Below are 25,683 nucleotides of genomic sequence, written 5' to 3'. Positions count from 1 at the left end.
TTCTTTTCCTAGCTTCTTGATAGGCTGGCACATGGATTTTCAGAAATTCTAGTTTCAAAATACTTAGATATTTACAGGTAGTTTATGCCCTTTCCAAAATACTTTTGTTACTTTCTAATGTAATCACAGAAACATGTCACATTTTATCATTGCATGTGTGCATGCCTGTATGTGTGCCTGTGTGTGTGTGCCTGTGTGTGTGTGTGTGTGTGTGTGTGTGTGTGTGTGTGTGTGTGTGTGTGTGTGTGTGTGTGTTGCTAGGGATCAAAACCACAACCTTTCCTACGCTAGGCAAGTGCTTTCTCACTACGCTGCATTCTCAGATTAATTTTTGAAATGTTCGGTTATTTTCCTATGGGTGAGTAGTGGCACACATACATGGGCAGTAAAAATGGCTCTCTAATTGGAATTAAGACTTCCTCGAGAAGAAGGAAATCATGGACTACCCAGTGCTAGGCTAAGTCATGGATCTTGGAGAAAAACCTACAACTGCCATTTTGCTAGACCAGCATAAGCCCCGATAACAATCTATACACATTTGTCCTTATACCTACAGAAAGGTGCAGTCTTCACCACCACCATACCCCCACCCACCTCACCCCCCACCCCTGCACCATCAGGGAAATTTCTCTTTGCAAGAGAGACTGCTACAGAAACCACAACCAATCAAAACACAGAGTTGTGGAGCACAGTCACAACAGACACATCTACAACACAACACCTGCACCCAAAGCTCGGAGATTAAAAGAAAAAGAAGAAAATAAAAAAAGCTATATGGAGACATGGCAAGAAGATGGCTGTCTGCACAACAGGAAGAGGAAGAGATCCCCTCACCGGAGCCTTACTATGTTGGAACTCTGAAAAAGAATTGACTCTTTATGTAGTTGTTGGCATTTGGTTATGATGGTGAGCAGACTAAGACAGGCGAGATAAACTGATAAAAGACATCTATAAAAAAAACCACCCTGAGTAGGATGACTAATTTTGAAATATTGAAAGATTTGCGGCTAAAATTTGGAATGAAACTTGATTGTCCTCTATCAATATTATTTAAATATCATAAATAGCATGATAAAACAAGAAAAAAGGTATACTGTTCAGAAAAGAATAAATAAAACTATTATTATATGCAGATGGCATAATTGTGTATGCATAAAATATATAATAATTAATGGATAAACTCTTGGAATTAATAAGTAAAACTTCAAAGAATGTTGGATATAAAGTCAACATATAAAAGTCAACTGTATGTTCACATACTAGCAAAAGCAACTATAAAATGAATTTAAAACATTATATTGTATGTAATAAAGTAAAAATCTTCAAGTACTTTGGAAAATATATAGGCTCTTTGCAAAGAGAATTATCATTCATAATTGAAAATTTAAAACATTTTAAAAGATTTATTTTTATTTATTTGTGTGCATGCGTGTGTGTGTGTGTGTGTGTGTGTGTGTGTGTGTGTGTGTGTGTGTGTGATATAATGCCCCATATGTTCAGTGCCTGCAGAGTTCAGAAGAGGTCTTAGATCTCCTGAAGAGCTGGGAATACAGGCAGTTATGAGGGAACTAAACTTGGGTCCTTGTGTGCACTGTTAACCGGGGAGTCATTTATCCAGGCCCAATTGGGAGATTTTTTTTTAAATTAACTTAATGAAAAAATATAGTATGATTAAAAAAAGTCAGCTCAGAGGTTGAAAGACTTGATTTCTTAGGTTTAAAAACTTAGTATTAAGATGTTGTTTGATCTCAAACTGATCCATACTCTGACTCAACCCCAGTTTACATCTCAGGAATAGAGTGGGCCAGGATTTAGGATTAGTGAATGATTTGGTTTCATCAAAATCAAATCCAACTGATCACCTGAAATGAATCATTCGGCCTAAGTGAGCTGAGCCAAGGACGTGGGCACTGGAGATCTGGACTTCAACATGGAGGGAATTTCCGGAAGTGTTATTAAGCTAAATGAATTTGAGAAAATGAGTGCAATGATGTCTCTTGTGCCCCTTGGTCTGTGTTTGTATTCACACTTGAACCGTCTTCAGACCTCTCAGACTCCCTCGAGAAAAAAAATATCTTTCCCATTGTACCTGTGAGGTTCAGACAACATTTAAAAAGCCATCAAAATTTGACTTTTATTTTCTTTTTCTAATTTTTAGGCAGGGTCTTTTTGTTATCTTGGCTATCTTGGAGCTCACTATGTAGGCCAGACTGGCCTGGAATTCTCCTGTCTCTGCTTCCCAAGTGCTAGGATTAAAAGTGTGCACTATTATGTCAGCCTAAAATTTAGAGCCTGAAAAATTTTTTTTTAATTTTTTAATTTTTTAATTTTTTTGATGGTTACATTCACTTCCAGGTAAAGACGTCAAAATTTAATGTATGTGTATGTTATATGTTCTTAAATTTTTAGAGATGTGCAAATGTAAGAAGGAAAATCTCTTCAAAGATGTGACTTGAAAAGGCAGAAAAGAATAAATGCGTGCTGTTGGTGGAGGCAGGGTATCCTCTGGGGTTGGAGGCACGGCCTTGTGTGTACCAGCAAGCTCTCTCTCACCAAATATGTGCTGTTGAATATCCTTCCCTGTGCTTAGAATGTTTCTGCCCTAGAAAACTCTTGGTTTTCTTTGTAAAACTCCACTGTGGCTTTTTTTTTTTTTCTGAACAATTCTCCATCCTTATCATTTCAGCATGGGTCACACTTGCAGAAGCAATGCATTGTAGGGTTTAGGGCAAACTCTGGGTTTGCAACACTTTCTGCCGTCTAATTGCTGTTAATATTGTTGCTATTCCAGTGGGTTATTTTGACCATTGGTGCTTCTATTTCCCTACCTGCAAGAGAGACACTAATCACAGTATCCACTTATGGGACTGCGGCAAAGATTAAACAGGTTATTAAGAGCAGATGCTGGAATGGGCCCTGGCACACAATTGTACATCAGTGAAAGCCATGGCTGGCGTTATTAAAGACTATTTATGACATGCCTACTAGATGCCAAGGCCTGTGCTAAGCTTTGCCAGTAGACAGAAGTGAACTGCAGTTTCCTGTCTTGTAGTGGGGGAGATGGACTGTAAGCAAATAACTAAACAAGAAGGCTTCATGCTTAGAATTTCTATAAAAGACACAAGCATTCGAAGGTAGAGCATCAAGGAGTGGGTGTTGGCCACTTTGAATAGGATGGCAAGGAAGGGACACTGAGCAACCACTGAGTTTTGTTACCTACAGAAACATGGATTCCTGATATCGCAGGAACATGGGCAACTTACCAGTGCTACACCATTGAAGAAAATGTCTCTCTCTTTCCCAGCGATCCCTAACTGCCTATAAATCTTTATGGATGAGCCAGGTGGTGGTGGCGCACGCCTTTGATCCCAGCACTCGGGAGGCAGAGACAGGCGAATCTCTGTGAGTTCAAGGCCCAGATGGTCTACAGAGCGAGTTCCAGGACAGGCTCCAAAGCTACAGAGAAACCCTGTCTCAAAAAACAAAACAAAACAAAATAAAACAAAAAAAAATTTTATGGATGAGTGAGGCCTTCTGACAGAATGTTGACAGGCCCCATTTCTTGTAGGTAGTCACAGCTGCTGAGAATTCAAGAGTCTGATAGGCATGCCATGCCTGGAAGACAGCAGCCCACAACACTCCTCTCCATCACTCAGTTCTTACATTCTTTCTGCCCCCTCTTCCTTGATGTCTCCTGGGCCTTGGAGGGAGTGATACAATGAAGGATGGGCATTTAGCTGAGTAGTCTTGTCTCTTATGGATATCAGATTTGTGTGTGTGCGCACGTGTGCGTGTGCATGTGTGTGCTTGTGTGTGTGTGTGTGTGTGTGTGTGTGTCTGTGTAGTACCTGAGTATATGTTTGTATGTGGCACATAAGCCTGTGCATGAACATGTGGAGACAGAGGTCAACACCAAGTGCTTTCCTCTAGCACTTTCCACACTATAATTTAAAATTATATGTATTATTTTGTGTGAGTGATGGCATGCAAATGCCTCAGTGTACGTGTGGAGGCTGGAGGGTAACTTGTGGGAGTCATTTCTCTCTCTCCACGCCATGGGTCTTAGACACTGCCCTCAGGTTGTCAGGCTTAGGGGGGAGCACCTTCCCTTACTCAGCCATCTTGCTCCAGGCGCAGCTGACTGCAGCTTGAGAGAGGCTCGCTCACTGAGCCTGAAGCTCACCCATTGGCTAGACCATCCGGCCAGTGAGCAACAGGGCTCCTTCTGACTCAGCCCCCTCAGTACTGGGGTTACAGGCAGGCATGCTCAGCTTTTTACATGTGTGACAGGGATGCAGAATCAGGTCCTCAGGCGTGTGCACTCTACCCTACAGAAGACATTTACAGGCTCTCAGATGCTTCTTCTCCTGCACCACCCATAGAGAAGCTGGACAGCATCCATCAATGTCACCTCAGCTTTCCCAAGTCCCTTGTGTGTACCAGATGCTTCCTCCTCTGCCTTCATACAGCATGCAGGCATGTCCAACTTGTTAGCACTGGGGCAGGACACTGTCATCTACAAAGTTCACATTCAAAATAGGCTTGACCAAGTTACAAAAAGTCAAATATGGGGGAAATATGCTCCGAGTATATAACATAATGAGTGAATATGGCTTTAAGCAACTTCACATAATAAATTTTAAAAATTGCAAAAAAAAATTCTCAGAATGTTTTAGGTTTACAGTTTTGTGTGGGACCATGGACAGCCAGTAGTCTGAAGTTTGAACATATCAGTTTGGATTTATGAATGAAGTCTTCACATTTCTGTGTTTCAGATAACACTGTATACAGTCTTCAGGGCAGAAGCCATTGTGTGTGTGTGTGTGTGTGTGTGTGTGTGTGTGTGTGTGTGTGTGTGTGTGTGTGTGTGTATACATGTGTGTATGTGTGTGTGTGTTATATACATTATATATCTGTGTGTTACATGCATTGTGGTGGTTTAAATGAAAATGGCCCCCATAGGCTCAGAGGGATTGGCACTATTAGGAGATATGACCTTGTTGGAGTATGTGTGGCCTAATTGGAGGAAGTGTGTCACTGGGGGTGGGCTTTGGGGTTTCAGAAGTCCAAGTCAGACCCAGTATCACTCACCCTCTCTTCTTGCTGTCTGCTAATTGAGATGTAGAACTCTCAGCTACCTCTCCAGCACCATGCCTGCCATATTTCCCTCCATGATGACAATGGACTAAACCTCTGAACTGTAAGCCAGCTCCAGTTAAACACTTTCTTTTATAAGAGTTGTCGTGGTCATGGATTCTCTTCACAGCAATTGAAACTTTAAGACAATTGTATCTGGGTGTGTGTGTGGTACGTGTGTGTTTGTATATGTATAGGGTGTAGTGGTGTATATGTGTACCTGTGTGTATAAGGCATATATGTGGTGTATGCACGTGTGTATGTGTGTGGTATATGTGTGTGTTTGTATATGTATAGGATGTAGTGGTGTGTATGTGTACCTGTGTGTATGAGGTATATATGTGGTGTGTGCAGTGTATATGGTGTGGTACGTGTGTGTTTGTATATGTATAGGATGTAGTGGTGTGTATGTGTACCTGTGTGTATAAGGTATATATGTGGTATGTGCACGTGTATATGGTGTGGTATATGCATGTGTTTGTATATGTATAGGGTGTAGTGGTGTATATGTGTACCTGTATGTATGAGGTATATATGTGGTGTGTGCACATGTGTAGCATGTGTGTCTGTATGTGTGTTGTCTTAGTTAAGGTTTCTAAGTCTTAGTTAAGGTTTCTATTGCTGTAAGGAAACACAATGACCAAAAAGCAAGTTGGGGAGGAAAGGGTTAATTTGGCTCACATTTCCACACTGTAGCCTATCATGGAAGGAAGTCAGGATAGGAGCTCAAGAGGGCAGGAACCTAGAGGCAGGAACTGATGCAGAGGCCATGGAGGGGTGCTGCTTACTGGCTTGCTCCTCATGGCTTGCTCAGCCTGCTTTCTTATGGAACCTGGGATCCTCAGCCCAGGGACGGTACCACCCACCATGGGCTGGACCCACTCCATCAGTCACTAAGTGAGAAAATAAGATAGCCTGATCTTATGGAGGCATTTTCTCAATTGAGGTTCCCTTCTGTCAGATGACTTTATCTTGTGTCAAGTTGACAAAAAGCTGTCAGCGTATGTGTATGTGGTGTAGTGGGGTGTGTGTGTGTGTGTGTGTGTGTGTGGTATATGCACATGTGCATGTGTATATGTGTGTGTGTTTCATGGTGTATTACATATGGTGTATATGTTTATGGTGTGTGTATGTATGTGTGTGGTATTATATGCATGTATTAATGTGTGTGGTGGAAGTTGATATTAGGTTATTACACTCTCTGCTTCTTTGTTGAGACAGGGTCTCCTCACTAAGTGCTCCTGTTAGGCGAGGCTGGCTGTGAGCTCTGGGGCTCTCTGTCTCTGCCTCCCCAGCGCTGGGTTCCAGATGGCCACCACTCCACTGGGGGGCCAAGCTCAGCTGTGCGTTTACAAAGCGATCACTCTACCCACCGAGCAACCTGGCCAGCCCAGGCACTAATCCTACCATTACACTCGCATTTCTCACACTGAGCTTTGTTCTTCCAAGTCTTTCTGAATAAATATTTGTAGTTGAAATGGAATCAGCTCATACAAGTTCCATGCCTGTGGGCCTTTACTACATTTCTGGTGGTGCCATAAGTGTTCTAAGTTGCTATTGTTATTTCTGTTATTATTATTGTTTTTGAACTAGGGCATCTCTCTGTGGCCCCCACTGGTCTCTGACTCACCAGCCTCCTGTCTCTACCTCGGAAAGAGGGCTAGTGCAGGGGAGATAGAGAGCTTGCTGGCCAGACACTGTAGCTGTCAGTGAGGGCCAGGTTCCTGGAGAGATGCTATGCCAAATGTTAAGAAGGAGCGTGGTAGAGGAAGATGCCCAATGCCAACCCTCCACACACACACACACACACACACACACACACACACACACACACACACACACACACACACACACACGCATGAACCTGCCTGTAAACAACAGAGGCAGGTCTCTATGGGAGGGACGTTCCCATCCATGGACTCCATTGTTCTGCTTCAACCTCTAAGTCAGACAAGCATCACCAGGTCAGAGTGTGAGAACAGTCTGTCCCCAGATACGAACAATGAAACTATGACATTTTACAGCTCTCTGGGGAAAAGAGGCAGTCCCGGCCTCAGCACCGGGTCCTCCACTTGTTTCAGCTTAGAGCCTCTCCCGTGAAGAGCGTTATGATAGGTGCTTAGGGGATTTGGAGTGGGCTTTGAGTTTATTCCAGGAGAGGAGATCTGTTGCTAGAGTTTTCCTGCCTGGCCCACAGTCAGGACAAATTTCTCTCACCTGCCAGTCCCATAGCCGTCAGACCCAACCAAGTAAACACAGAGACTTGTATTGGTTACAAACTGTATTGGCCGTGGCAGGCTTCTTGCTAACTGTTCTTACAGCTTAAATTAATCCATTTCTATAAATCTATACCTTGCCACATGGCTCGTGGCTTACCGGCATCTTCATATGCTGTTTGTCATCATGGCGGCTGGCAGTGTCTCTCTGACTCAGCCTTCCACTTCCCAGCTTTATTCTCCTCCTTGTCCCGCCTACACTTCCTGCCTAGCCAATGGCCAATCAGTGTTTTATTTATTGACTAATCAGCAACACATTTGCCATACAGAACATCCCACAGCAGAGACCCGTTTTGCTTCGTGTAGAAGTAAACCCGTAGTTCAAGAGCCCCAAACTAAGATTACATAGACTACCTTTGAGTTTACTGGGATTCCTAGTGATCTGGAGCCCCTAATTTGCCATTCCAAGTTCAGGGATCTCCACTGATAAGTTCCTCAGTTCAGAAACTGGTCTTTGGGTCTGGCCAGCATTCGTGTATTGTGGAGAAGGGAAGGCCAGGTTACACTTATGGGCCCTGGGTGCCAAAGAGGAACATGAATTGTCCCCTTTCCTACATTCTTTTAGTAGCAGAGCTGTTCTTTTGCAGGAGAGAATATCTCTTCCCCTATCAAGTAGACTGAAAGTCTCCTCTTTCACATCCACCTAGACACGGTGAGGAGGGGGTATCATCATCCAGACCACAAGGATTGGGATGGGCCAGCAGGTGACCAAATGTCTTCTATATGCAAGATAGGACTTGTTAGTATGCTCCCCTAGGAAGCCACATCAGGAGATAGCACCGAGGACTGGGAGTTTTCTAGAACCTGTGGCAAGCAGGCCCATGAGGACGTTACACATCGTGACCTTGATTCTGGCAAGGCCACGCACATCTTTGGCTTCTAAATGGATGATGACACAGACTTTGAAACTTACTCTCTACTTCTCTGTTCACAAAACCAGCGAGCTGGGCCATCTGAAGCCTCGCTTCAGCACCGCCTTCATGGTGTTTTGATGCATCGTGGTAAGTCGTGTCTGAAGTAAGCGCTCTAATTTCAGGCAGTGAGGCTTCTGCCATCAAACCTGCTTTCACGTAGACTTCCTGTCAGTGCACTGGGTGGAAACAGCAAATTCTGAAGGGGGAAGGAATTGACATGCTTCTCTAACTGAAGGAGGCCTCTGAAAACAAATACTCATCTATGATGCATGAGTTTATTTTCAAGCAAAAATTATGGCACATTTTCCATGAGTCAATAATGATACTTTCTGCTTGCATGCTCCTCTCTAGTCCCCGTCATTTTTGAATTGTTACACAGAAAAAGTCGCATTGAATTTCCCGACAATTTAATCAAGCACAGTAGTACGTTTATGCTATAGAGGGGCCACACACACAAATCAGCATATTTATAGCCATTTGATCACTTAAATATGAATGATTGTTTATTTAAGGTAACCAAGCTGATTTCCTTAGTATTTATTTGATTGATTGATCAAGCTGAGCTTTTTGTCATACCTAAAACAAGCTTAAGGTGTCAGGAAAGATGCAAGGCTGGCCCATGAGAGTTGGGGTTCTCAGTTGCTCCCCACAGTTGGAGGACTGGCTGGATCTCAGATACAGGATCCTGAAATTCAGCCACATGACAGCCACCACACAGAGGGGACAGAATGTCAACATTTGCTTCCCTTCAGGACTTCAACAGCAGGGCTGCATACCTCAACACAGAGCTGAGCTGATTCAAACTCAGTTTTGTTAGTGTTTGGCCTGTACGGTGCAGCTGACTGTGTACACTTGAAAGAGAACATTCAATATGTGCACTGGTTTGTTTTGTTTTTTTGTGATGCCAAGTGTCTGGCTATGTGTATGTTTTAAAACTAATAGAAACAGAATTAGGTACAACCTGGAAATTATCTTGTCTTTTGATATCTGAACGAGGGGGTTGTATCCTGAGCTACATTTTAAAATCAGTTGAGAAACTTGGGAAAACCCCCCAAAAACCACAAAAATCAAAACAAAAACAACAAAACAGCCCAGATTCAGTTAGAGAAATCCTGCCTTGGATGGACTGGGGTGGAGCTCATACTGTCTTAGCTTCCAACATGAAGGACTCACGCCTTCCAACCTGTGACAAGCTCGAGGATGACTGCTGTCAACTGTCCACATTCTCAGTGTCACTTCACCAACAGCTTCATGAAAAGGACACAGCAGACCCTTGCATGCACAGCAGAGTAAAAAAAAAAAGTCCTTACTTTCCAGAGCTGACATTTACTGGTCTGTTAACACCATAATGTCCTGTGCCTCTTGGGATCCTCTGGGGGCAGTGGTTCTCAACCTTCCTAACGCTGCGACCCTTTAATATAGTTCCTCATGTTGTGTTGACCCCCAACCATAAACTTATTTTTGTTGCTACTTCATAACTGTTATTTTGCTCCTGTTATGAATCATAATGTAAGAGCTGTGTTTTCTCGTGGTCTTTGGCAACCCCTGTGAAAGGGTCACTTGCTCTGGAAAGGGGTTGTGCCCCACAGGTTGAGAACCACTGCTCTAGGGTTTTGACGATTAGGTTGTGGCTCAAAATAACACTCAGCAAGCCCGAGATGAAAAGTTCAAGACCCTGAAGGGGTTCAGGGAGGTGACCGGGCTAGGTGTCACAGCTCAATAGTGCTGGTGGTGACTGTGGCCGAGCAGAGTAACCCAACCTAATGGGGCATCAACTACTCAGTTCAGCTGTTGCTACTAGCACAGGGTGGTGTCACCAGACCTCCCCACAAAGTAAGAAAATAAAGGAATCTAGCTATTCTAACTTGAAATTTCCTTGCTTTTAAAATAACCACCCATAACATAATCTATAGCTTACCAATGTTCTGTGGATGGCTTCATGAAAATCATCTCTTGTTTCTAATTGGTTTTACATTTTACTATTTTTAATTTACTTAACTTTAACCCTAACCCTAAGCCCCACACACCATGGCATACATGTGGCGCTTTCAACATGTGAGAGCCTGTGCTCCCTTCTACCATGTAGGTCCCAGGGAGTAAATTTAGGTCATTAGGTGGGAGAGCAAGCACCTTTACCTGTTGACCTGTCTCATTGCCCCTCATACTAGTTTTAATTTTAAAAAATATTCACTTGGCTTCTACGCTAAGTCAGTCAAGAATTTATAGTTCCAATATGACATCAAGTCACATGAAGTTTAGCCTAGCGCAAGCATGTAAGGGGATCCAGCAGTCTTCAGATCTTGTGCAGTTAAAATCGGTCCACTGTGTGCATTTCCTGTTACTGACAGCATGATTTTATCTTCCTCTGTTGGTGTTTCTCTCTTTCTTACACAGAAAATTAGGTGTATAATGAATTCTCCTTTTTCCTTCTCTGGTTATTTATTACGATTATCACTTCATAGCTTTTCCCCTTTATGAACATAAAAAATTATGTCTGGCTATTTGAATTATGCCTTAACATGTCGATTCTTCTAAAGAATACTGCTTTATCTTCCAAATACCATAATGCCACTTGACTTCGTTACTGTCAATACATATGCCTGTGAATGAAGTCAACTTTTTATCTTTTCACAGAAACTCAAACAACAACGAAATCTCACAAGTGATATATAAGAGCAAAGACAACAATTTTTTTTGGTGTGGTAGAAGGAAAACCAGTCTAAGCAGTGACAGAGGCAAGGAAATGACATTTGTGGCATTTGTGTACATTCTGACCCTTTGCCCTGCTAGATTTCATCTAAGCCTCAGCTCTCAGCACAGAGTGTGAAGGAGAAGCACTGGGGAAATTGATTTCAGGCTCCTAATGACTGATTATAATCACCAGCTTCTGGTAGGCACGTTCAGTGGCAAAAGGCAACTGGAGTGTGCCATTGGGTCGCAATGAACCTACTGTAAGCGGAATGCTTACTTAGCAGCGGAAAATCCCAAGGTTCTGTCTGAGCCAGCTGCTTCCCAACTGGGCCACTCAAAACACAGCTCTACTGAGTTTCAGCTTCCATGTCTGCAGCATTCTGTACCACTTGCCTCCTAAAGTGCCCCCCTGAGGCTATGATGTAATTGATCAGGGAAGGTTCTGGAACTGGACTACCCTGCCTTGGTTGGTTTGGGAAGGTGTTTCAATCCGCTGAGAAGGTTGAACAGCCATTTAAAATGTTCTCTTATTTGAAAATTTTGTTCCAAATCTACTGACCATTTACAAGTCTCTCATTTTTAAAGATTCATATATTTTTATTTTATATGTTGGCCTGCATGTGTATGCTTGGTGGCCACTGAATCAGAAGAGGACATTAGATCCTGGAGTTCTGGGGGTTGACAACTGTTCTACAGGTTCTAGAAACCAAACCCAGGTTTTCCACTAGAGCCTCAACTATTCCTCACCTTGAGCCATCTCTCCAGCCCTCCATCCCCTTAGAAGACTTCGGTACTCACTGGTCTGTACTTTTTAAGATTAACTTTCTGTTCCTTTCATTGTCAATGTCAGTACAACAAGGTGTAGACAAAGTACTCACGTGACAGTTATCAGACTTCCCATGAGGTGTGTGCTTGGGGAGGCTACACACACACTGGCACATGAGAGAACATGAACTGAGGGCTGCACGTGGCTTGCTTGCTCACAGCGATATCCTCAGTGCTGTAGAAGCATTTGGTCCATGAATGTTCAAAGACATTTGTTGAATAAATGAACCAAAGTACATGCACACAGCACCTTATTCTACACATTCTAGGAAACAAGCTACCAGTTCCTGCCTTTTAAAAGCACAACTTATAACAACCAGTGCATCAAACACAAGACTGAAAATGAACAGGGCAATAGGAAGATTTGTTTTGATTTCTGCCATTCAAGCATTTAAGAAGTTATTCAAGATGGCCCCTTGCCTGTGAGTATTACCAAGCAAAGAGGAAGTGCCATGAGCTGAACTGAACTGGAAATGCTGGCTCTTGAAGATGCTACTGGGTAGCCAAAGGGTAGTTTTAAATGTGGTGACTTTCCTTCAGTTGGCAAGCACTGAAAAGTCAATGTTACACCAGTTATGCTTGCTTTACACATCTCCGTGCAAGTGTGCTTTAGATGAGATCAAGGACAGGCAAGGGTCATATGCTCAGAGTCTGACGCAGCCCGACTTCTACAGGTGATCCACTGTTTAAAGGAGGAGGATGGAGTTTATACAAATGGAATGTACCAACACATTTGTAAATGCAATTCTAACAGCACTTTCCCATTCTTTTTATGTGCTCTTGGGAGCCTAGATTAATTTTTTGAAATACATAGCTACTTAGAGGCAGCGTTTGGGCCGTTTTGTAACAACAGAAGCAGATGGGAGTCCGTTGCAGCATGAGTAACGCGAACAGCATTCTTTGGAGTGACCAGAGCTTCCTGTTGCCGTCAAGTGTACAGTGGAGAGGACAAGCGGCCTCTTTCCAGTTCTTCCCCCGTTTGGTGCCAACTGGGCCCTGGTCTTCTTGGTCTCCAGTAATCAGCCCGATTACAGCAGGCCCTGGGAGACACGACAGAGAGTCCTCATCTTGCATTAATTGCTCCTATTGAAGCTATGCCACATCTCTCCAAGCTAGATGTTGCTTAGTATCCCTTTGATATGATAATGACATGCTTCTTAGCAGATGAATATGCAAATGAAAAGCAGTAATTTGGTGGCATGCACCTGCTGACACTGCATGGCCATGCTTATGCGCTCTGCTCCGGCATTGCAGCCCCACAAAAGCAGTGCAGAGGTAAAATTAAATTCTAATGTCGCATGGATGAAGCAGATGCTCCCTTTTTCTTTGTACATCTACTTTTACAGATTTTGCCATTGGAGTCTCGGCTCTTCTTCTTGCAATTAATGGACATTGATACGTCCCACACAGAGGCGCACTCGGTGCTGCTGAAGGGGGCTGATTTTAAAGAGGTGGCTTACATGTGTGCACCCTAGAAGATGAACATTTCTTCATGGCATAGAAGCTGATGAGTTTACTTTTGTGACACAAAGACTTCCATTCATACGTGGGATGCATCTCAGGGCTGCAAAGCTGAAAACCATGCTTCTATAGCCGAGAGATGCACTGAGACACAGGGAGACCGCACACTGTCTGGAAAGGGTCTCCACAATGACTTGAATAGGGTGGCAGAATGCCACATCCATGAAGCATCCAGAAATGCCTCTGCCTTGTGTAGCTGGTAGTAATTCATGAAAAAGCAGAGCTGATGCTCACTTACGTGGGACTGGTAATTAACCTAGGAATTCATAAGTCTTTGCCACACGTCATATGGCTCCCATCTTGTCTCACCCTTAAGCTCTGGTGGCATCGTCCATGTGCTGTGAATATGACAGTAGCTGAATTGGTTAGGACTGAACTGTTTAGCAAGACACGTTTTAACAGTGTGCTATACTATTTATTTAATGATTACACATTCTTATACGAAGTGGATAGACTGCTATTTAAATATTCCTCCATTGTTGGTTAGCCAGGTTTCTTCCACTTCCCCGGTTATATACACAGTACTGCAATGAACATGTTATGTAGCGTTCACCTTCCTTTTGATGATTTCTCTGGAGGTTACTAGATCAAATGTTAAGTACATCTCTAAGAAGAAAAAAAGAAATTTTGGTTCTGATAATATAGCTAAGTGATACAATGCTTGCCTAAGAGTGGTGCATGCTTCCCTTGCACAGGCATCTTGTAAGTCTGCATTGTGCTGATTCAAACATACTTCATGGATCAGCGAGATGGCTTAGAGGGTACAGCCTCTTGCCACTAACCTTGATGACTGCAGTTCAATCCCTAGGATCCCTACAAGTTGTCCTCTGATCTCCACAGTGGTATTCATGTGTACACGTGAGCGTGCACATACAAATGAATAACAATTTTCAAACTTTCAGAACATACTTTATAGGAATCCTCTAGTAATCACTTCACAACTATTCAGAGCTTTGATGGATCATTTCGATTTATAATCTCCGGCCATTTAAAACTATCTACAACTCTAGTAAGTGAAAAGTTTGTAGGACTTATAAAAATTGAGTCACTATAACAGTACCTTTGTTTTTCTCCTCTATCTATCTACTTACCTACCTACCTATTTTTCTGTCTATCTATCTATCTATCTATCTATCTATCTATCTATCTATCTATCTATCTATCTATCATCTATCTATCTACTTACCTACCTACCTATTTTCCTATCTATCTATCTATCTATCTATCTATCTATCTATCTATCTATCTATCTATCTATCTGTTGTTTATTTTGAGACAGGACCTTGCTATATAACTCTGGCTATATATAATACTACCATTCCTCAGACCCCCAAGTGCTGGGACCACAACAGTGACCACCATGTCTAGTTTTGTTCTCTTATTTTGGGCAAATATTGCTATTTATTTATACTAGTTTTTCATACATACAATACAAAAAATGAGTGTACAGGTGTCATGGAAGTTTTATGCAATGATAGAGTCATCACAACTGTGTAATAACAGCTTAATCAATTGAGGATAAGTATTGCTGAAGTGATAGAGCATCACCACTGTGTAATAACAGCCTAAGCTATAGGGGGTAAGTACTGCTGCAGTGATAGAGCATCACCACCATGTAATAACAGCCTAAGCTATAGGGGGTAAGTACTGCTGCAGTGATAGAGCATCACCACTGTGATAACAGTCTAAGCTATAGGGGGTAAGTACTGCAGAGAGATGGATCTTAACCTTTCAATCTCATGCTGTATCAAGTCTGTATTAAACAGAGGACTAAGAGACTCAAGGTTGTTTCTAATTGTATAAAAAGTCCTATTACCATGAAATTTCTAAAAGTAATGCTATGGTTATACTTAACTTTTTGCCTCAAGGAATCATATATGGAGAATCCTTGAAAAACACAGAGCGCATGTGCAGTGGGAGGGAGGTCAACACTGGCAGCCTTCAAACGTTTCATTGTCCAGTGGATGACTGGGTTTCAGATTGGGTGGAATCTTTCAGGACTTCAAGGTTTTCCTTATAGAGCAGCCACATTTACGAACCGAATGTAACTTTCTCAACAGACTGAAGAGCAATGATTCAGGGAAAAGAAAGGGAGGGAGGCACCCCTCTTCTTCTTCACTGCAGCCCTCAAGCATCACCACGGCTTCTGAACACTGTGCTCAGAGCTGGATGTGTTTCTGAGCCCAGGTTACCCCACTGCTGGGAAGGTCCGTTGCTGGGAACTGGGAGAGTCAGGTTCACACGAAGCTGTGACACCTTCAGCTGAGTAACCTGCTGATCCCCGAGCCTCCTATTTCCACCAGCAAGAACGATGCATTTAACAAGCGCTTCGTGGCTGAGTGCTGTGTTTTAGGTGCCGCTGGCGGTACCAGAGACAGCAGAGAACCAGACAGCATCTCTCTTAACCCCAAATTCCGGCATGTGAGAGAGAAATGGTTCCAGGTGACTCCATTTCCCACAAGGTGACTGAAGGTTAGGCCTTGGTGTCTTGTTTGGTTTGGGCTCTGACAACTTCTGATTACATAGTTCAGGCTGCTTCAATCCTATGATGCTCCAGCCTCAGTTTCTCAAGTGCTGGGTCCAAGCATGCCCCACCCCAGGTCTCTGTTAGTTCCTTCATCTTCTCTGTCCACCTCCAGCAGTCCTGTTATTTATTGCTGCGATGAAAGGGATAATAATTACAGCTGTCATTTATTAGGGACTTATGTGAGGTATTCTTTTCAAAATTTTAGTTACTTAGTTGAGACGGGGTCTCATGTAGCCCAGGCTGGCCTCTAACTCTTTATTTAGCCAAGGATGACCTTGAACTCCTGATCCTCTTGCATCCACTTCCTAACTGCTGAGATGACAGAGAAGTACCCCGCCCCCAGTATATCTGGGGCTGGTGCCGAGGGATTCCCTACCACACTATTTGACTGATTTTAATCCACCCACCTCTTTCCCCCCACTCATCATTCTGAGTTGGAGCCTGCTTTGAAGACTGCCTGTGATGTGGACAGTCCAGACAACGAAGTGACTAGAGTTATCTAATGAAACCAAGGCCACGTCACCTCCCTAACTTCTCCAGTGACTTTTCATTTTAGTCAGAACAAAACATCACTCTTAGCCGGGCGGTGGTGGCACACGCCTTTAATCCCAGCACTCGGGAGGCAGAGACAGGCAGATCTCTGTGAGTTCGAGGCCAGCCTGGGCTACCAAGTGAGTTCCAGGAGAGGCGCAAAGCTACACAGAGAAACCCTGTCTCGAAAAACCAAAAAAAAAAAAAAAAAAAAAACATCACTCTTGATCCCACTGAAAAGGTCTTACATAGCCAAGCCCCCATCATCTTTCCAAAGGACCCCCTATTCATCTGTTTCTCTACCCAGCTCTTTCCCACACTAGACCTTTCTAGGCCTACCCTGGCCCTGGGACTTCCTCCCTCTTCCTGGAGTATTTTTCTCGCATTTGCCAACGTAGCTTTCTCCCTCCCCATCTCCAAGGACATGTCGCACGAGCCTTCTGGGAAGGTGCTACTGTTTGGAGTCTGTCAGTGTCCTTCCTGTGTGCTGTCACTCTGTGATTTCATTCATTCGGTCTTTTCCATTTCTTCTCTATACACAGATACTTTCTACACAGATGGGCTTGTCCACTGGGTACCCAGTGAGTTCCCAGCACCCAGAGCACCACGTGATGATGCTATGAAGCCAGGCAGGAGGACTTTGAGAAGTCCAAGGGGCTGAGAGCCATGTTCTTGCTTGGCCCTGTTGTGGGAGAAAGTAAGTTTGGAATTTTTATGTTCTCCTTAAGAATGAAGAAGTTGCTGGCCATGGTGGTCCATGCCCTTAATCCCAGCACTTGGGAGGCAGAGGCAGGAGGATCTCTGTGAGTTCAAGGCTAGCCTGGTCTACAAAGCAAATTTCAGGACAGCCAAAGCTGTTACACAGAGAAATTCTGTCTCGAAAACCCACACAAAACCCTACCCAAACCAAACCAAAGAATGAACTAAAAACAAAGCCTTCAGCAAAATTCTCTCGGCCATTCCTTGTCTATCCTGGCTTCTGACCAATCACTATCTTCAGGAGGCAGGACTGAGGTCTGGTGCTGAGCGTATGCCAGCCTACTGGAGGCTTACGGGCCTCTCAGAGAAAGGTACGAGAAAAGCAAAGGTCTGGGGTGGGAACCAGGGCAGCCTGCCGGGCCACTATAGACAGCACAGGTGGGAACCCAAGCCAGGAGGGCCTGAGGGGTCCCTGCCTAGTATCCCCATCCACTCTGGACCTGAGCGGGACACAAAACAAACAATCTCGTGACTGCTGTCCTCATTTGCGTACATACTGAGAAGCCCAGGGTGCTCCCTCCGATGGGTGGTTCCAACCCGCAGTCCCAGACAGCCCTGTTTAAACTCAGTGGTCGCAGAGGAGAACAGAGTAAATGGGGGGAGAGGACAGGCAGAAAGGAGGAGAGGCAGCAGGGTGGGAGAAGGGTACGGAGGGGAGGGAAATGAGAGCGGGGGGGGGTGGGGGGGGGGGGGGGGGGGGGGGTTAGGCTGATCAGAATGCGCTGTATACATGACCGAAATTGTCAGCATGAATGTGTTATGTTATTGTTAAAATCCCACGGCTGCAAACAGTTCTGTCCTGTGTCGAGGTTTCCCCCCTCCTCCACCTCCTCCTCCTCCTCCTCCTCCTCCTCCTCCTCCTCCTCCTCCTCCTCCTCCTCTTCTTTCTCTTCTTTATTTTACATGTTTTTATTATTTTATTTTTACTCTTTCTTTTTAATTTAAAATCGATTTTTCTTACAATATAATCTGGTCATGGTTTCCCCTCCCTCAACTCCTTCCAGATCCTCCTAACTTTCCCATCCACCCAAATTTATTTCTTGAAATACATTTTTATTTCTTAAGTAACCATTTACTTTGTCCTTATTGATTTGTTTGTTTTGCTTATTTTTTTACTGGGTTATTCACACTTGTAGTTATGTGGTGTTCTGTACGCACACTGAACATTTGTCTAATGTGTCCTACAAATATTCTCTCCCCATCTACGAACCTTATCTCTTTAGTTTTGTATGTGTATTTTTAGTAGTCATAAATTGTTCTTAAATGCTATGCATTTAAATAATTGATCATGTGATTTTTAGATTTTACTTTTGACTTAACAAGGCTTGTCCGATTTCAATATCAGAAATATATTCTATGTTTAACCGCTTAAAATGCAATCATTATGATAACATAAATCCATATCTGGATTGTTCACTCTGTTTCATTTGTTTCTTTTTATCTTTTATTTATTTCTTGACAATTTCATACATGTATACAATATATCGTGACATTGTCAACATGTACCCCCTCCCCATTTCTTTCCTCTCCGTTTTGATTTTGTAACCACCGATTCCGATGAGTGCTGCCATCTGGAGTGCTGGCTTGACCTTGTACAGGGCTTGTGTAGGTGATCACAGCTCCTGTGAGTTCAGGACAGCAATGGCCATGTCTGTTCCTCTTATTTATTTCTTCTACTTGCTTGCTTCTCTGCCTGCCAGGGATCATTTGATTTCTTAATAGGCCCTGATATTTTAGAATGTTCTAGAAAATATTTTATTCCTGTCCTCTTTATAGCAAATCCTCTCACTCTTAGATTAATTCAAGAACTGGTTTTTATGTTTTATTTAACATTACACAGATATTTAAAAAACCCACGTGACTGGGCTGGAGCAATGGCTCAGTGCATAGAGGTGATTGCAGCCAAGACAGGCAGCTGGAGTTTCACCCCCCCCCCCCACCACATGGAAAGAGAGCGCCAACTCCTACAAGTTGTCCCCTGACCTCCACACAAGCGCTTTCTCTCTCTCTCTGTCTCTCTCTGTCTCTCTCTGTCTCTCTCTCTCTCTCTCTCTCTCTCTCTCTCTCTCTCTCTCTCTCTCACACCATTTATTCAATTTATACGTACTTCCCTTTCAATGTACATTGACTTTATTTTTTAATAGAATATTCGAAAGAATAAACCAAGTTCCTGAAATTCTATTGCCAGCATGCGCGTGCGCACACACACGCACACCCACACAATACATATATATTCCACGCACATGTACATATACACATACATGTACATACACACATAAACCACCACTCCCTCCCAACTTTACACACATACACCACACACACACATATACCCCACACACAAACCACAACCTCACATGTACATACACACACATACATTACACACATAGCCTCATATACATGTATATACACATATACACCACACATACATGTAAAAAAACACAATACACCACAAGTACACATGTACACACACACACAACATGTACATACATACACCACACACACGTACACACACACACCCCATGCACACCTCACACACATACACATATATACACATACATGTACACAGCACACACACACATGAAATTGTTTTTTTTGAAAACGCATTTTCTAATACTTGTATTTCCAAATTTCTAAACTCCCCTTTGACTCTTCTTAGTGGAGATGGTATTTGCTGTTTATAAACAGTATTTTCTTCCCTCTAACCGAGTGATGAGCGTCCTTTGAGTAAAGAAAGGGCCGTAGCACCCAGCTCACAACCATCCATCGGAGACTCTCAAGGGTGCACACTCTGCACTGAAATATTCTTCCAGGTCCTGCTCGTCCTTCAGAAGGATCCAGAGTGACAAACAGAGAACTCTCCAGAGACTGTGGACGGGCCCCAGCTGACCAGACAAAAACCAAATAAGTGAATTTCAAAGGCGCGAGGAAGGGTAGACGGGTCTTCCCTGGTAAAACGGCACGCGGCCCAGTTTGCAGGTACTTCACAGAGTTTATGAAATTCTTCTCAGGGAGAAATTTCGCCAAGTGCTCGGTCCCGGGAAAAAAGCAGCTGCTGCCCCAATAACTTCGCATCTGGCCCCTGAAGTCACTCTAGACTCCTCTGTGCCAGCAAGGGCCACGTGCTGCCAGCGGCTTCTTAAGAACCAAGTGGATCATGTGTTCAGTTTTCATAGTTAAGAGTCAGTGAAAAACCTCACAAAGGCAGCACTGACTAATTGCCAGTTCATGCACTCAAAGGACATTGTTAGGAAATCTTGTATTAAATGCTGCTCCCACACTGGAAGTCGGGGCATGTCCACATGCTGGACACCCTTACAGAGACTCCTCTTGTGGTTCTGATTCAGACCATCAGCCATGACCCCTGGAAGCCCGAGTCCCTAGAGTCACATGCTGCAGAGGAGGCCCAAAGGGCAGGGCAGGTCTATGGAAAGCCTGCCTGCTGTCTGTTTTCATTTCTGAGTCTTTGACACAGCCAAAGACACAGGAGTATTTCCCTCTTGTCTTCACTTGGCTCTCCCTGGATGACAAAGAGAAAGTGGAGAAGAGGCAGTTTGCTCTGAGCCTGGGGAGAGGCTGAGTTCTTCCCCCACCCACTTCCTGTGTTGTCTGCAGTCAGCCAGGACTATAGGCCTGCAGAGGTGAAGCCAGCACTTGGGATTCTTTTAATGAGGAGTTAGGGACCCATTGTGATGGCACACACCTTTAATCCTGGCACTTGGGAGGCAGAAGCAGGCACATCTCTATGAGTTCAAAGCTAGTGTAGAGTGGTCTGCATATCTATTTACTGAGTTTCAGGACAGCCAGAGCTAGGTAGTGAGACCCTGTCTCAAAAAAAAATTCTTTTTTTTCCAGAATGCAAATGTGCCTGTAAATTATTTTTCAAAGGCAAACCCTGGAGGTCGGCAGCACATTGGCAAGCATTTGTGGACTCATTTGCACTCAGCCCAGTGACTTGGAGGCCATCTGAGGCGAGTCAAGGATCAACTGTTCCCATCAAGCCACTTCCTTCTTCCTCATGAGCTGGCACCAGCCAGAGGCCTGCACAAGGAACCTTGCCGAAAGGAGCAACACCCTAGCTTTGTTACCGGGAGCATCAGGACCTACTATTGATATCTTGTGGTGTTGCCTTATCAGTGTAAACCTCATGGCTTATGTGTTCAACATGGCCCACCTCACCTTTAAAATGCTCACATCTTCTGGAGAGAGACTGTCAATGTGGGAAGCAATTTCTCCCCACGGCTGTTAGGTGGTTGTTAATCATCTCAGGAAACTCTCATCTTCACATGCTAAATCCCAAACTTCAAATAAACAAAGCAAAATGTAGTGACCACAGCCCCATTTCATGCAAGTCTAAAATCACAGACACCAGCGGACTGGGAAGGAACCAGCAGCACCAGGGCCATTTGGTAACGCCCTGCTGAAAGCCAAGATTATAAACCAGGGAACAAAATCGACTCTAGCAATGCCACCGCTTGATAATATCGTGATCCTGGTCTGGAGACGGTTCATTGCTTTTCTAATTCTAACTGATTTAAAGGAGAGCCATGAACCCCGAAGCCATGGGCCACTGCTGTTTGGAAAACTGGGTCTCTCAGCTGACAGGAGCTTGTTTGTCCAACACATTGCTTCTGTTTTCCCTCACATGCATCCCTCTTGTCTACCAGCCAGGACTTCTCCTGGCATGTTGTGGCCTTGTCAGTTTTCTGAGTTTTAGTCATTTTTCTTTCGACTCCTTTAAAGGGGTATGGCGACCTGGTGGACAGCCTGCTTCTGGGCTGAGCTGGCCCTGACCTCACAGAGCCAGCGATTCCCATTCAGTGTGTGGCTTTGCAGTGTCCCAGCTCCATGGGACTGTACTCCTACCTGGGGCGTGACCTTCAGCTGAGACTCCCCCGGCAGCTCGCAACTTGTCTTTGGCAGAGCACTGCAAGCCTGCCAGCTGCCAGATGTCTTCATTTTTAAAACACCTTCAAACAGCTTTCTGGCACCGTTCCATGAGCAAAATGCACTAAGCTGTAGCTGTTGTTCCCATGCTGTGAGCCAAGGAGAAGGGGGTGAGGGGGCAGGTGTGGGCTTAGAGAAGAGGGGAAAATGACTGGGAACATGGAGGGTGACTACCCTTTGCAGGAAATATCTAAGTGAAAAATTGACTGTGGCCGATGATGGGAATGGTCACCAGAAATAACACAGTAATTTGAACTATCATAGTTTTAAATTTTTAATGGACAAGTGTGTACATTTACCCAGACCAATGTGAGATTTTGATGTATGTAACCACTGTAGAAAGGTTTGGTCACGCTAAGTAACACATCTATCCTATCAACAACTACGTGTGTGTGTGTGGTGAGGATGTGAGCAGTCTGTTCTCTGAGCAATTCTGAAAACATGTTATTAATGTGGTACAACAGGTTCTCTAAGTCCTGCAGCTCACTGGACTCTGATCCCAACAGCTGCTTCACCTCCTCTCCCTCCGTCCCTGACTCTGCTCACCACCTTACCAGACCGTGTAAAAGAGACACTAGACCGAGACATACAGTTTCATGAATTCAAATAGACTGATGACACGCTTCCTAAATGCAACTTCCAGTTCCCAAGGTAGTGAAGAATTTTTAAGTTAAGGAAATAGAGTAAAAAAAAAAAAATCAAGAAACTTTTTAAAAATTAAAAAAAAAAACCTTCAGCAAAGCAAACTTCTCTTGCTATCAAAACATGGATTTTGAAGTGAGGATGTAAAGGAGGGGTCGCTAGCTGCTGGGAACACTTCAATTTCTATCCTGTCCCAACCCTTCCTCAAAATGTTACTGAATAGTTAATATATGGTTCAAAGACAAACTTGGAGAATGAGATACTTTACGTATACTTAGAATAATTTGTGTTCTGAGAAATCCACGATGCCCAAATTCCCGTGGGAGTAACTGAGGCCCAGATAGCGCTATTAGCTCTAATGACAGAAGTTAGTTGGAATTAGAGAGAAAATGGTGATTTTGAATTTGTACCTGATGATGCTTAGCATCAGACATAAAAACAGACATAAACAGTGGGGCCCCGGGAAAACTAGCATACGGTCATCTAGGCTCCAGCCATACTAACTCTGGAAGAATTCTTCCAATGAGTCTCATAATGGAAAAGGGTCTGTCCCACAGGAAGTACGTGATGGAATAAAATAGGTCAACAGAGCCAGGAGAAAGAAAACATGGGCCAGTGACTTATGGTCTCTTTTCATAAAGCTCTGACCAAAGAGTGCTATCCACCTCACCTCCACACACACAGACGTGGGTCCAGGAGGGAAGGCTACATTTCAGAACACAGAAATCAGAACAGTACCTACAAGAGGGAAGGGAAACTATGCTGGAGATGTAGCTATGGAGTCCAGAAGGAGTAATAAAAACCACCTTATTTGTGTCTCCCAAGAAATTCAGGGTTTTACAACCAGGAGTAGAGGCTCTCAGTTCAGAGGCCCGTGAGAAGAGATAGGTTTTCAATGTGAAAACACCGGCCTTGGATGCTTGCCATAAACAATTGATTTCCTTTCCTACTTCCTTGTCCACAGCCCTGGCTGCTGTCTCTATCCAACCCCATGCCCCGCCCCATGCCCCGCCCCATGCCCCGCCCCCGCCCCGCCCCCCCGCCCCGCCCCGCCCCCCCCTCTTACTCTCCCAGTTCTGTGGGATGTTTCAGCACTGCTATGCTCTCTCTCACATCTTCCTCGCCCTTCACTGACATCTCCAATCCCCGTCCATTGTCTAAGCTTGTTCTCCAACGCTATCATTGTCTCCACGGGTTCCTAATCTGTCCTACACCATCGGGAACAATCTCTTCATCACACCATTCCGGTAGCTGGCTTTGCCTTCTGTGTGTCGTGCTTGTCTGTTTCCTTGTGTAGACCGTGAATATTGTGTCTTTCTCTTTCTTTGTTGGCTAGTCTTCAGCCCTTGGTCAGTCACTGTGATCTCCTGTCCCCTCTCTCTCTACAATGAATCACAGGCTTTTTCGTTTGCTGTGGCTGACCTCTGAGTAGGTTCTACTTGTTCTGTTTTATCGACTAATAGGAGAGGAAATTTTATAAAATGTATAAAATGTGACTTAAAAGTGACCAAAGCTGAATTTTCAAAGAAGTAAAGACCTCAAGTTAAACAACACTGGGGGCTGGGGTGGGATAGAAAGATAACATTCTGGGTCTTCAGTGCTCTCGTTCATAACATATAATTAATAGTCACAGGACTATGTACAAACACATACGGCCAAGTCTCTGAAAATAGACCCCCGGGAGACCAGCCTGAGCCCCCTGAACTTGGTCAAACTGATGATTCAGAAGAGGCCTGGCATCATCAGGGACAAAACAAAACACCTAGAAATGAAAGTGAAGCTGACTCTTCAACACCTGAGCCCTGAGTCCTGGTGTTCTACAAAGAAGGAGCACTCTCAATACAGCTGTAGCGGGACAGCCGCCATCAGGATACCTGAGCATGTTCCTGGGGATCTGGGGAGCAGACACCGGAAGTCACTTGTGGCATTTTAGCTGTGGAGTCCCAGGTGTGGTGGGACCACATCTTCATGAGTGGCTAGTGACTGATTCCCAGGTGAGCAGCATCATTGCTTTGGAATGCACACAGCTGACTTGCACGTTATTGGCTCAGGTTTCAGGTGCATGCTGAACTCGGGGCATTGGCCATGTGATGCTTGGCACACAGACCTCGTCAGATAGTGAAAGGGAGTTGGTGCTTCCTCCACCTTGGCTGCTTGACCTGGTGCCCCTTCCTGGGTCTGTTTCTTCATCTGCAGATGACCCAGACAGAGACGATGACCAAACCTTCAAAGGACCGTGTCACACCACTGTGCTGTAACATGGCTTTGATGCTCTCCATCTGCATTACAGTTACCTGTTATGCCTGCCATCACTTCTCATCATCCCTAGTGCTAGGCTACTTTCAAACTTTCTAATTAAAACCGAAGGTTTTAGGAAGGTCCTAATGATTATAGCAATTTCCTTTTCTGAGGAATGTTCTCAGGTTAAAATCATAGTAGTGAGCTGGGCCACGGTGGTGCACGCCTTTAAGCACAGCGCTCGGGAGGCAAAGGCAGGTGGATCTCTGTGAGTTCAAGGTTGACATGGTCTACAGAGTGAGTTCCAGGACAGCCAGGGCTACACAGAGAAACTCTGTTTTAAGAAAAAAAAAATCCTAGTGGCGAGATCGTTGAGCCATGATGTCACAGCTAGTCGGTCTTACAGTGGTCTGTGGCTTCACAATTTCCCTCCTACCACAAATACTCACTTTTAGTCACTCTTGAGCAGTGAGTATTCCCATGGAGACAGATACTTTCTGACCTCCCAGGAGGGAGGCTGCTACGGCATGAGCATGCCCTTTGTTTCTAGTTGGGGATGAATGGCCATTGCGTGTTCTGCAAACCTGTGAATATGTGTTTTCCCTTTGGAAAATGTAGCAGTGTGCACACTTCTTCTAAAGGTATTCTGCAGGACAGAATCTGAGCATGCCTATTCATT

The 25,683-nt window shown here is 44.2% G+C and overlaps 1 protein-coding gene across 11 annotated transcripts in view; it reads right to left on the bottom strand.

The window, feature by feature from the left end:
- Sox2 (SRY-box transcription factor 2) overlaps positions 1-25,683 on the bottom strand; it is a 621,552-nt gene that overhangs the window by 234,798 nt on the left and 361,071 nt on the right. For 2 of the 11 annotated variants that reach the window (XR_008216420.1, XR_008216422.1), the window contains exon 3: positions 6,995-16,020. The exons of the other annotated variants lie outside the window; for them this stretch is intronic. The gene's annotated coding sequence lies outside the window, so the exon portion shown is untranslated. Of the gene's footprint in view, positions 1-6,994; positions 16,021-25,683 lie in introns of those variants that run through there. 11 annotated transcript variants of the gene reach the window in all.

This window comes from Peromyscus californicus, unplaced genomic scaffold (genome assembly GCF_007827085.1).
Source record: "Peromyscus californicus insignis strain IS unplaced genomic scaffold, ASM782708v3 Scaffold_9__1_contigs__length_137607984, whole genome shotgun sequence".
NCBI classification, from domain to species: Eukaryota; Metazoa; Chordata; class Mammalia; order Rodentia; family Cricetidae; genus Peromyscus; species Peromyscus californicus.
This window is presented reverse-complemented; position numbering and strand designations above follow the sequence as displayed.